This window comes from Macaca fascicularis, chromosome X (assembly GCF_037993035.2).
Source record: "Macaca fascicularis isolate 582-1 chromosome X, T2T-MFA8v1.1".
NCBI classification, from domain to species: domain Eukaryota; kingdom Metazoa; phylum Chordata; class Mammalia; order Primates; family Cercopithecidae; genus Macaca; species Macaca fascicularis.
This window is the reverse complement of record NC_088395.1, coordinates 54,330,663-54,341,938: the sequence shown is the minus strand read 5'-3', so window position 1 is coordinate 54,341,938 and position 11,276 is coordinate 54,330,663. Positions and strand designations below refer to the sequence as shown.

Sequence of the window (11,276 nt, the reverse complement as noted above, 5' to 3'; positions counted from 1 at the left end):
ATTGTTTCCTCAGCGTCTCCCTTCATTGTCAAAATGGAAAGATGGGAGTTTAAATGTATTAAGGGCATGGTCCGGTTTCCTTACATGTTCTGGCAATATTGAAATTAGTAAGGAAGGGGCAGAGGCAAGAGACAGGGCTACAAGGCCTCCCACCATTATACTCAACACCGCCCCCCCCTTACAAAGTCAAACCATTACACTTTATTTGGACTTTGGAAACCTGAGTTAAATTTATTGATTGTGCTGTTTTAAAGAGCTGAAAAAGACTGAGATTTCTGAGGCCTACGGCAAGAAAAGAAAAATAGGTAGTGGAGAGGGGATAACTCAGTGATAGGGCCGAGGCTGGAGGGCTGAAAGCATTAGTCTGATATTTCCCACACAGCCTCCCAGCTTGAGGGGCATTCAAAAAGAATGCCCTGCCCTTTAGCTGCGCCACCAGATGACTCCCGGGAGATTGAAAAATGTCTCGGCTCTGGAAAGAGCACACCTAGGTTCAAGTTCTAACTCCACAAATAGTATTAACTTGAGCAATTCATGTCCATTTCCCCTCCTGAGCCTCAGTTTCCTCCTCTGTCGGGCCGGGGTTATTCATGGGAGAATGACAGAAACAATTCTATACTGCTCCTGGCATAGCACAGGAAGCAGTTTGAAGCCGCTGCGCCGAGGCTAACATGTATCGAAAGCTCGAAGGAAGCAGCATTCACTACCAGCTAGACGATCTGTGAGTTTTTCAAGGAGGTGGCGGGTGGGAGACAGAGAGAGCCAGTCTCAGTTGGAGGCAGCCTTTCCGCATGCGCGCGGTCTAGAAGCCTGGCGGCGGCGAGGGGGCGGGACCAGGTTTCTGAAGGGGTTGCTATGGCACCGAGGGGCCGGGGAGGTTCACCGAACCCTTAAAAGCATTGCTCCCTCCCCCACCTGCCACCATCAGGGCCGAGGGCCATTGTTCCGGGCAAAATGGCGTCGGTAATCCCCCTCCCGGTCAGAGGCCTGAGTAAAACTGAGGGTGGGAGTCTGACCATAGGTGGGAAGAAAAACTACAATTCCCAGGGTACATCGCACCGGCCTGCGAGGCGCAGGGCACGTGCCCAGGCCTAGCGGTTACATGCCGTCAAAAATCAGTTTCATAGCTTCCCTTTCTCATCCCTGCTTTGGTCGTTTCCCAGCCCCCCCGCGCGCGCACTGCGGTCCTGGGGGTCGGGGGGAACATGCCGTGGCTGTTGCCCCCGCAACGTAACTGGGAGGCCAGTATTTGTAAATCTGTGCTTCGACTTCTAATCCCAAAGCCGGCAGGTATGGGTCTCGCGAGAAAGCCCGGGAGTTGGAAAAAGGGAGTTAGGGGTGGCGGACGAAAAGGTGCCGGCGGGTATCACCTCCTAACAGCGGTGCTACCGCATTCAGAGGCTCGCGAAGACCCAAGGGTGGGCAGTGGGGGGCTAGGAAGTAGTGTGTGCTTGGACTTTTCTTCTTCTTCTCTGAGGGGAGAGGGTAGAGCAGCTGAGAGAGCGAGAGGGCTTCGGAACACACAGGAGGTGTCGCGCGTGCTTCCTCTAAGAGGTTTTCTCTTTGCAAGGGGGAGAAGCCTTTCTCCTCGACGCGCATCCCTGTCTCCCGCGGCGCCGAGGGGGCGGGAGGCGTGCGCGCGCACTCGTTGGCTGGCCACTCGGCACCTCGCCGCGATAGAGGCGGTTCCGAGTTGGGGCTGCTCCGTTGGCTTTCTCCGCCCCTCCCCCTCTGCTGTTCTCCCCTCCCTTCCCCGCCCCCCTCCGCCCCTCTCTCCTACCCGTCCGAATTCCCTGGCTGGAGTACGCGTGCGTCTGCTCAGCTCCGGGCCGAGCGCGAGCTTGGGCTCGTACCCTGCTCCCCTCTCTCCGCCCGCTCTTTACCTACCGGCCGTAGCTGGCCCGGTGGGCTTGCGGGGAGACGCTCGCGCGCGCAAGCGCACACGACGCGGAGCGGAGCTCGAGACATCGAGGAGAGGAGTAAGAAGCATCGGAGGAGGCGATCGAGGAGGAGGCGGTGTGTGTGTATGTTTCTGTTCTACGGTGTGGCTCGTCGTGGGGCGAGAGGAGGCTCAAGAGAGGGCGAGGGAGAAGCGAAAAGAGTCAGAGTCTCCTCCTCTGCGAGAGCCTCTAATCTGGTGAGGGTCCCGGGCCGGCCGGGGCGCTAGGAGAGAGGGAGGAGGCCGGGGGGCGTGTCTGGGATCGGGCTGAGAGATGAATGGGCCAGGGATGAATGGAGGGAGGCAGCGGCGGCCAAGAGTCTGTTAGGAGTAAGCGCCCTAGCGGGGGGCGGCTTGACCGAGGCAGGGTGAGTGCGTTCACCAGTCGGTACCGGACGAGGTCGGGCTCGGGGCTAAGGGGCTGTCGAAACCGCTGAATAGGCGGAGAGGAAAATGAAAAGGGGGAAAGTGGGGAAGGGCAGGTTTGAGGCTGAGGTGCGGTTTTTGTTTTGTTTTGTTTTTTGTTTTTGATTTTTTTTTTTTTTGGTTGTTGTTGAGGGGTGACAACTTTGGGAGCTGATGGAAGACCAGGGGACGGGGAAGGTGAGGAGGATACAGGAGGGGGACCAGGATACGGTTGACAAAGGACTGAGTGATCACTTAAGTGAGATTGAAGCTACTGAAAGGGAAGATCGCTTCGGGTGTGGGAAGTTCAGTTGTATTGATGGGAATAGGATGAAGGAAAGAGTAGATTTAATTAAGAGGTTCAGCTAATGTGTGAGGGACTGGATGGGGTGAGGAATATTGCTGGCTTGTTGTGTAAATGTGTTAGGTTCAAGGAGATTCTGAGGTGTTATTTGGGAAGGGGTAGTGTGTGTTGTGTGACTGACAGGTTGGGGATGGGGAGGAGATGGTATGATAGGTGAGGATGAAAGTGGTGAGGTGGCTTCACTGTACTGAAAGAGGTTTTGTTTGACTAGTTAAGAGTGGTGAAACATTTATATAATGAGGTGTGGGTGGAAATCCTGCACGTGTGTATCTCCGTATCTTGGGAGTTGAGAGACTTTGTTAAAATGAGACTGAACCCTCAAAACAGATGCGAGTAGTATGGCTATTTTTTCTTAAGAGTTACTGTTGATTGAGACAATTATATGAATAAAACAGCCTTTGAGTTGTGAAAATCTTCTGCATAGTAGTGATTATATCCAATTTTTGGAGATATCGTTGTCTGTTTTTCATCTATAGTAAGTTGTAATACCAAGAGAACTTTTGAAGAGGTCTTAGTATGTGACAGAGCAGCAGGTGTCTTTTAGAGTTTCTATCCTTTGGATTGATGTGTTTAAAAATTGTTTAAACTCGACAGCTCAAGGGAAAGATACCTTGCATTAAAGGATAGCAAAAATGCACTAAAGCTTAGCCGGGCGTGGTGGAGCATGCCTGTAATCCCAGCTACTTGGGAGGCTGAGGCAGAAGAATCTGTTGAACCCGGGAGGCAGAGGTTGCAGCTAGCCAAGATTGTGCCACTGCACTCTAGCCTGGGCGACAGAGTGAGACTCTGTCTTAAAAAATCCACTAAAGCTGACTTTGAACTAAAATAATTGTACATGATTTTTTTGGTCATTCCGAATTTATCTTGTTTGAAAATTGGCATTCGCTTTTTGGTGTGAGTTTAAATTACAACAGATTACGTGAACATTTTGTTCTGTGAATACTTATCTTCTGATAAGGATGTCTTGTCCTGGTCTCATTCTGTTCTGGGTCAAGATTAATGGTTATGGATTTTAATGTTTTGTGATTATTTTTTACAAATTTTACTGATATATATTTAGTTTTCTTGGAAATGTTGCAAACTTGAGAACATTCCCATGCTGTTTTTCTTTTATTCTGCTTTGATATTGGAAAGAGTGTAATCCTTGTTTAGGCTACCCACAGTTCGAATACAGAAGGTCATATTCTGTTCATAGTCTCTCAGATTGAGATGAATACTTAATGTATTAAATAGTACAGTAGAAGTATAAAGGCACTATAAAAGCCTGGAAATGTTGCACTAACTCAACCAGGCAAGGCGATCTCCCAGTTTTTTGAACTCGATGTTTCTAGAGTGAAGGGCATTCACATTTTGGGTCTTGAAAGTGTAAGCATGGTATATTTGGAGAATGGAATGAGATAAGGCTGGAATCTTAGGTTGAGGCTGGGGTGAATTAGGAACTCTTGATTGTTTAAGAAGGGGAATAACAAACAGATTTATGGTGTTTCTGCCTTTGCTTCTGATGTCCCCCTCTACCTGGAATGCTTTCTCTCCCCCTTCTCTTGAATTTGAACTCATGCTTTTAAAACTTAACATCTGTCACCAGCTATTCCTGAAAGCCTTTCCTGGTTTCCCTTTCTTCCTTTTCAAAAACTCCACCAAGCTACGTTAGGTCTCCCTCTTTAGAGTTCTGTCATACCTTGTACATAATTTTATTACGGCACTTCGGTTGGGAGGCAGGTAGGAAAGGCATTTTTCTCCTTCTATCTGAAAGAGAAATGAAGCCCAGAAAAACAAGACTTGCCCTAGTAACTGGTGGGCCCCGGAATTCTGACTTCTAGACCATTGTTGATCTTCATATCACAGGTTTACGTTTGCTTATATAATTATAGTTTTAAGAGTTAGATTTCTGTAGCGTTGACTTAACTTTCTTCCATAGAGTTTCTGTTTTTACTGTATTGTTCATTGCTGAGCCAGTAAATGATAAAGCCAGTGGCTGCAAAGAACCAGAGTAGACAGAAGTAAGGAAAATAATGGTTATTATTATTATTTTTTAGAGAGAGTCTCGCTCTGTCACCCAGGCTGGAGTGCAGCAGCGTGATCTTGGCTTACTGCAACCCCCGCCTCCCAGGTTCAAGCAATTCTCCTGCCTCAGCCTCCCTAGTAGCTGGGATTACAGGCACGTGCCACCATGCCTGGCTTATTTTTGTATTTTTAGTAGAGATGGGGTTTCCCCATGTTGGCCAGACTGGTCTCAAACTCCTGACCTCAAGTGATCCGCCCACTTCAGCCTCTCAGAGTGCTGGGATTACAGGCATGAGTCACCGCGCCCGGCCGCTATCAGATTTCTAGTCAGATAATTGAAATAAAAATAATTAACAGAGGGCTTAATTTTTTTTTATTTTTAAATAATACTTATTAGTATATTTAACTGATTTTTAAAAAAATAATTATTTTATTATTTTTTAAGTTCTGGGGTACATGTGCAGGATGTGCAGGTTTGTTACATAGATAAACGTGTGCCATGGTGGTTTGCTGCACCTATCAACCCATCACCCAGGTATTAAGCCCAGCATGAGGTGGCTCTTTTCCCTAGTACTCTCCCCTCCTTCCGCCTCCCCGACAGGCCACAGTTAACTGTTGTTCCTGGAGGGCTTACATTTTTGTGTATGTTTTTGTGGTGAAGGAATTGTGTATAAGAAAAAAAAAGACCCTCCTTTCTCAGTCTCTCAATATAAGTAGACGAGCTCTATTTACAGATATACTTGATTTTGTCTCTTGGCCAAAAGCCAGAATTCTTTCAAACGAGTGGGTCTTTTCCATCTTTGTTTGAGATCATAACATTTATGATGCCGTTAGGAGACATTTGATGACTAAAAAACATCTATAAGACATTCATTCAGAAATTTTAAAGCTTCAAAAGTAGAATTGATACAATTTTTAATTGTTTTGATAGAGCTTGTTATGAGATTTGGTTTGGCAAATGTTGAGATTGACTCACTGCAGAAATGAGTTTAAATGCCCTTTTAGGGATATATTTTTCTCATTAACTTTTTTTTTTTTTTTTTTTTTGAGACAGTTTTGCTCTGTCACCCAGGCTGGAGTGCAGTGGTGCGATCTCGGCTCACTGCAACCTCTGCCTCCCAGGTTCAAGCTATTCTCCTGCCTCAGCCTCCCAAGGAGCTGGGATTATAGGTGCATGCCACCATGCCTGGCTAATTTTTGTATTTTTAGTATAGACGGGGTTTCATCATATTGGCCAGGCTGGTCTCGAACTCTTGACCTTGTGATCCACCTTCCTTGGCCTCCCAAAGTGCTGGGATTACAAGCGTGAGCCCCTGTGCCCGGCCGAAAGAAATGAAGTACATTGTTTTCTGTGTTTTAGCATGGTGACTTTTCTTTTTGAGACGGAGTCTCCGTCACCCAGGCTGGAGTGCAATAGTGCCATCTCAGCTCACTGCAACCTCTGCCTCCAGAGTTCAAACGATTCTCCTGCCTCAGCCTCCTGAGTATTTGGGATTACAGGTGCCTGCCACTACACCTGGCTAATTTTTGTATTTTTAGAAGAGACAGGGTTTCACAATGTTAGCCAGGCTGTTAGCATAGTAACTTTAAAAAATTGTGATAAAATTAATGTAACATAAATTTACCATTTTAACCGTTTTATTTTATTTTATTTTATTTATTTTGAGACGGAGTCTCTCTCTGTCACCCAGGCTGGAGTGCAGTGGCATGATCTTGGCTCACTGCAACCTCTGCCTCCTGTGTTCAAGTGATTCTCCTGCCTCAGCCTCCCAAATAGCTGGGATTACAGATATGCACCACCACGCCTGGCTAATTTTTGTATTTTTAGTAGAGACAGGGTTTCTCCATGTTGGTCAGGCTGGTCTCCAACTCCTCACCTCAGGTGATCTGCCTGTCTTGACTTCCCAAAGAGCTGGGATTACAGGCATGAGCCACTGTGCCTGGCCCCATTTTAACCATTTTAAAGTGTACAGTTGTACAGTGGCATTAGGTAACTTCATGATGTTGTGCAGCTAACACCACCTCAAAAGGAAATTCTGTACCCAGTAAGCAGTCACTCCCTATTCTCCCTTCCTCCAAGTCCCAGGTTACCATTAATATTTGCCTATTCTGGATATTTCACGTAAATGGAATCATATAATATATGACCTTTTGTGTCTGGCTTTCATTCAGCATGTTTTTGAGATTCATCTGTGTTGTGGCATGTAGCATTACTTTATTCCCTTTTATGGCTGAGTATTATTCCTTTCTATGGATATATCATATTTTGTTTATCCATTTATCAGTTCATGGATATTTGGGATGTTTCTACCTTTTGGCTTTTATGAATAGTGCTGCTATGAATATCTGCCTGCAAGTTTTTGTTTGAATACCTGTTTTCATTTATTTTGGGTATACCTAGGAGCACAACTGCTAGGTCTTATGTAATCCTATGTTATGTTTTGTTTTGAGACAGGGCTCTGTTGCCCAGGCTGGAGTACAGTGGCATGATCATGGCTTAGTGCAGTTTCAACCACCCAGGCTGAGGCAGTCCTCCCACCTCAGCCTCCTGAGTAGCTGGGACTATAGGTGTGTGCCACCATGCCCCACACCAGGCTAATTTTTTACTTTTGGTAGAGACAAGGTCTCCCTACGTTGCCCAGGCTGGTCATAAACTGAACTCAAGTGATCCTCCTGCCTTAGCCTCTCAAAATACTGGGGTTACAGGCATGAACCACTGTCCCCGGCCCTATGTTTAACTTGTTGAGAAACCACCAAACTGTTTTCCATAACAGTTGCACCAATTATCATTGCCATCAGCCATGTATGAGGGTTCCATTTCTCCACATCCTCACCAACACTTACTTGTTGCTTTCTGTTTTTTACTTGTTTTTTAAAAAAATATTTTTATTTATTTTTCTTTCTAAATAGCCATCATAATGGGTATGAACTGGTATCTCATTGTGGTTTTGAATTGTATTTCCCTAATGATATTGGGCAGCTTCTCATGGCTTGTTGACTATTTGTATTTCTTCTTTTTTTTTTTTGAGACGGAGTCTCGCTCTGTCACCCAGGCTGGAGTGCAGTGGCCGGATCTCAGCTCACTGCAAGCTCCGCCTCCCGGATTTACGCCATTCTCCTGCCTCAGCCTCCCGAGTAGCTGGGACTACAGGCGCCTGCCACCTCGCCCGGCTAAGTTTTTGTATTTTTAGTAGAGACGGGGTTTCACTGTGTTAGCCAGGATGGTCTCGATCTCCTGACCTCGTGATCCGCCCGTCTCAGCCTCCCAAAGTGCTGGTATTACAGGCTTGAGCCACCGCGCCCGGCCGACTATTTGTATTTCTTCTTTGGAGAGATGTCTATTTAAGTTCTTTGCCCATTAAAAAATGTGGTTGGTTGTCTTTTTATTGTTGAGTTGTAAGAATTTTTTAAAAAATATATAGTCTAGATACTAGACCCTAATCAGATATGTGATTTGCAAACAGTTTCTTCCATTCCGTGAGTTGTCTTTCTGCTTTATTTTATTGTTTTGTTTTGTTTTGTTTTGTTTTTGAGACGCAGTCTCACTCTGTCACCCAGGCTGGAGTGCAGTGGTGAGATCTCAGCTCATTGCAACATCTGCCTCCCAGGTTCAGGCAATTCTTGTGCCTCAGCCTCCCGAGTTGCTGGGACTACAGGTGCATGCCACCACGCCCAGCTAGTTTTTGTATTTTTGGTAGAGGTGGGGTTTTGCCATGTTAGCCAGGCTGGTCTCGAACTCCTGACCTCAGATGATCCACCCGCCTTGGCCTCCCAAAGTGCTAGAATTACAGGTGTGAGCCACCGCATCCAGCCAGTATTTTGTTTTATTGTAAAAATAGAGATGAGATTTTGCTATGTTGCCCAAACAGGTCTCAAACTCCTGAGCTCAAGCGATCCTCCTGCCTCAGCCTCCCAAAGTGTTGGGATTACAGGTATGAGCCACCGCGCCTGGCCTTTTTAACTGATTCTTTTGTACAGATTGTTAATGGGCAACTCTTCTTTAAAGAATTAAAGTAATACAGCATTAGATTAAAACACCTTTTAACCAAACTTCCTGCCCTCCCGTAGATAACCATTGGTTAAGAGTTGGTTCCATGGTTGCCAAAATAAGGATGAAAGAAAAAAAAAAAGAGTTGGTTGTGGAATATAGTCTTTTTTTCTCTGTATTTACATGCATATGTTTGTACATATACAAATAACAAGTATGTGATATATATTTTATGATTTTTCTCCCAAAGATTGTCACTTAGGGCTCTTTTCGTATCAGTGTTTATATATATGTTCACGTCATTATTTTTGATTAATACATAGTATTTCTTCCTATGTGCTTCTCTAGCTTTGACTAGTAGGATCAGTTTAGAGTATATCTTTCTAGTCTTTTTTATATGCATTCACCCATATGTGAGTACCTTTAGAAATACAGTTTTGTGGTTTTTTTTTTTAACACAAATAGTATGTAGATGTAATATACGTGTTGTACTACAACTTACTTTTCTCACCTTATAGTATACATATGTAGGAGATTTTTATATATCAGTATATATATATATCCATCTTGAATTTTTTAAACAGATGCTTATTATTTCACAGTATGGATGTACCATGTTTATTTCACCATTCTCCTATAGATGGATATTTAAGTTCTTTTCAGGTTGATTTTGTTTGTTTGTTTGTTTTGCTATTTAAAACAATGTTTCAGTTTTAAAAAGCCCTGTACCTACATATTTGTTCACATGCAGGAATATTTCTCAAGCGATACTACTAAGGATTGGAATTGCTGGGTGACAGTTATGCACTAGGTACTCGGAATTTGCCCTATGAAAAGGCTATTCCAGTTTAGCTGCCAACAGTGCATGGAATACCAAATTTCTTATACAATTCTCAAATTTAACAGATATTTTATTTTTTGCATCCTGATAGATGAAAAATGATACTGAATCATTTGAGTTTGTACCCCTGTGTTTACTAATGAGTTTGAGCAATCCCCTTACCGTACATGTATTGGCCACTTGTACTTACTTTTTTTTTTTTTTTTTTGAGACAGAGTCTCACTCTGTCACCCAGGCCAGAGTGCAGTGGCACAATCTCGGCTCATTGCAAGCTCCGCCTCCTGGGTTCACGCAATTCTCCTGCCTCAGCCTCCCCAGTAGCTGGGACTACAGGCGACCGGCACCACGCCCGTCTAATTTTTGTATTTTTAGTAGAGACGGGGTTTCACCATGTTGGCCAGGCTGGCCTTGAACTCCTGACCTCAGGTGATCCACCCGTCTGGGCCTCCCAGCGCGCTGGGATTACAGGCATGAGCCACTGCGCCTGGTCGATAGTCGTTTTTTAAAATTACATTTTGTAATGATTACTGAGATATATGGCAGATTTCTGTATGTTGATTTTGTCTTTGGCCTGTTTTCTGAGCTCTTGTTAGTTCCTTGTTAGTTATAGTTTTTTAGTTGATTTTCTTGGATTTTCTAGATAGATAAACATGTAGTCTGTAAGTTTTGAGTTTTGTCTCCTACTTTCTAACATTTGTAGGTCTTGTTTTATTTCCTCAGTTGGTAGTAGGAAATCTTGGCTTATTCCTGACTTTAACGATTATTTATGTGAAAGATGCTTGCCCTCGTGTGTAGGATAAATGCTAATTGAAACCACACTGAGATTCCTTGCTTAAACTTATCAGAGTGTTAAAAATAAAAATGTTTGATAACACTCTTTGTTGTCAAGACTGTGGGGTAAGAGACACTCACACGTTGGAGGTAGGAGTTTAAATTGGTACATTGCCCATGGAAGGTAATTTGGCAGCATTATATAAAGATACACATGTATTACATACGTTATTCTGAATATATTAGTATACTTAAATAAATAAAAGTTTAAAAAATAAATATGCAAATTTTCTTTGATCTTGACAGGGCACAGTGGCTCACACCTGTAATCCCAGCACTTTGGGAGGCTGAGGTGGGCAGATCACCTGAGCCCAGGAGTTCGAGACCAGCCTGGCCAACATGGTGAAACCTTGTCTGTACTGAAAATACAAAAATTAGCCAGGCATGGTGGCGTGCGCCTGTAATCCCAGCTACTACGGAGGCCGAGGCAGGAGAATTGCTTGAACCCGGAAGGTGGAGGTTGCAGTAAGCTGAGATCGCACCACTGCACTCCAGCCTGGGCGACAGAGCGAGACTGTCTTAAAAAAAAAAAATTTCCTTTGATCTAGCAATTCTAGTTCAGGGATACACACACATACACACACACATATGTACAATGAAATCTACAATGTTATTTATAATAGCAAACAATTGAATACTACAAAATAAGAATGAGAAACTTATATGTACTGAAAAGGAAAAACATGTATCTTAAGTTACTATGACTATAAAAAGAGCTTGGTGTGTACTGTGTTACTTTTTGTGTAGATAGGGAAGGAGAGAACATATATTTGTTAATTTGCCTGAAGAGATTCTGGAGGAATACACAAGAATCTGTTGAGTGGTTACCTGTTGGTGGGGCGAATGGAATTGAATGGAAGGGAGATAGAGTTGGGAATAAGCCTGCCCTTTATAAACTTCTTTA

At 44.2% G+C, this 11,276-nt stretch overlaps 1 protein-coding gene across 10 annotated transcripts in view; it reads left to right on the top strand.

Annotated features, from left to right (window-relative positions):
- The first annotated feature begins 1,091 nt into the window (after positions 1-1,091).
- The window catches only part of WNK3 (WNK lysine deficient protein kinase 3), a 172,127-nt gene continuing 161,942 nt past the window's right edge, over positions 1,092-11,276 (top strand). For 2 of the 10 annotated variants that reach the window (XM_074029851.1, XM_015443535.4), the window contains exon 1: positions 1,092-1,290. The gene's annotated coding sequence lies outside the window, so the exon portion shown is untranslated. Of the gene's footprint in view, positions 1,291-1,314; positions 1,419-1,776; positions 2,138-8,544; positions 8,645-11,276 lie in introns of those variants that run through there. The other 8 variants (XM_045384307.2, XM_015443534.4, XM_005593675.4 and 5 more) reach the window with 5 other exon arrangements.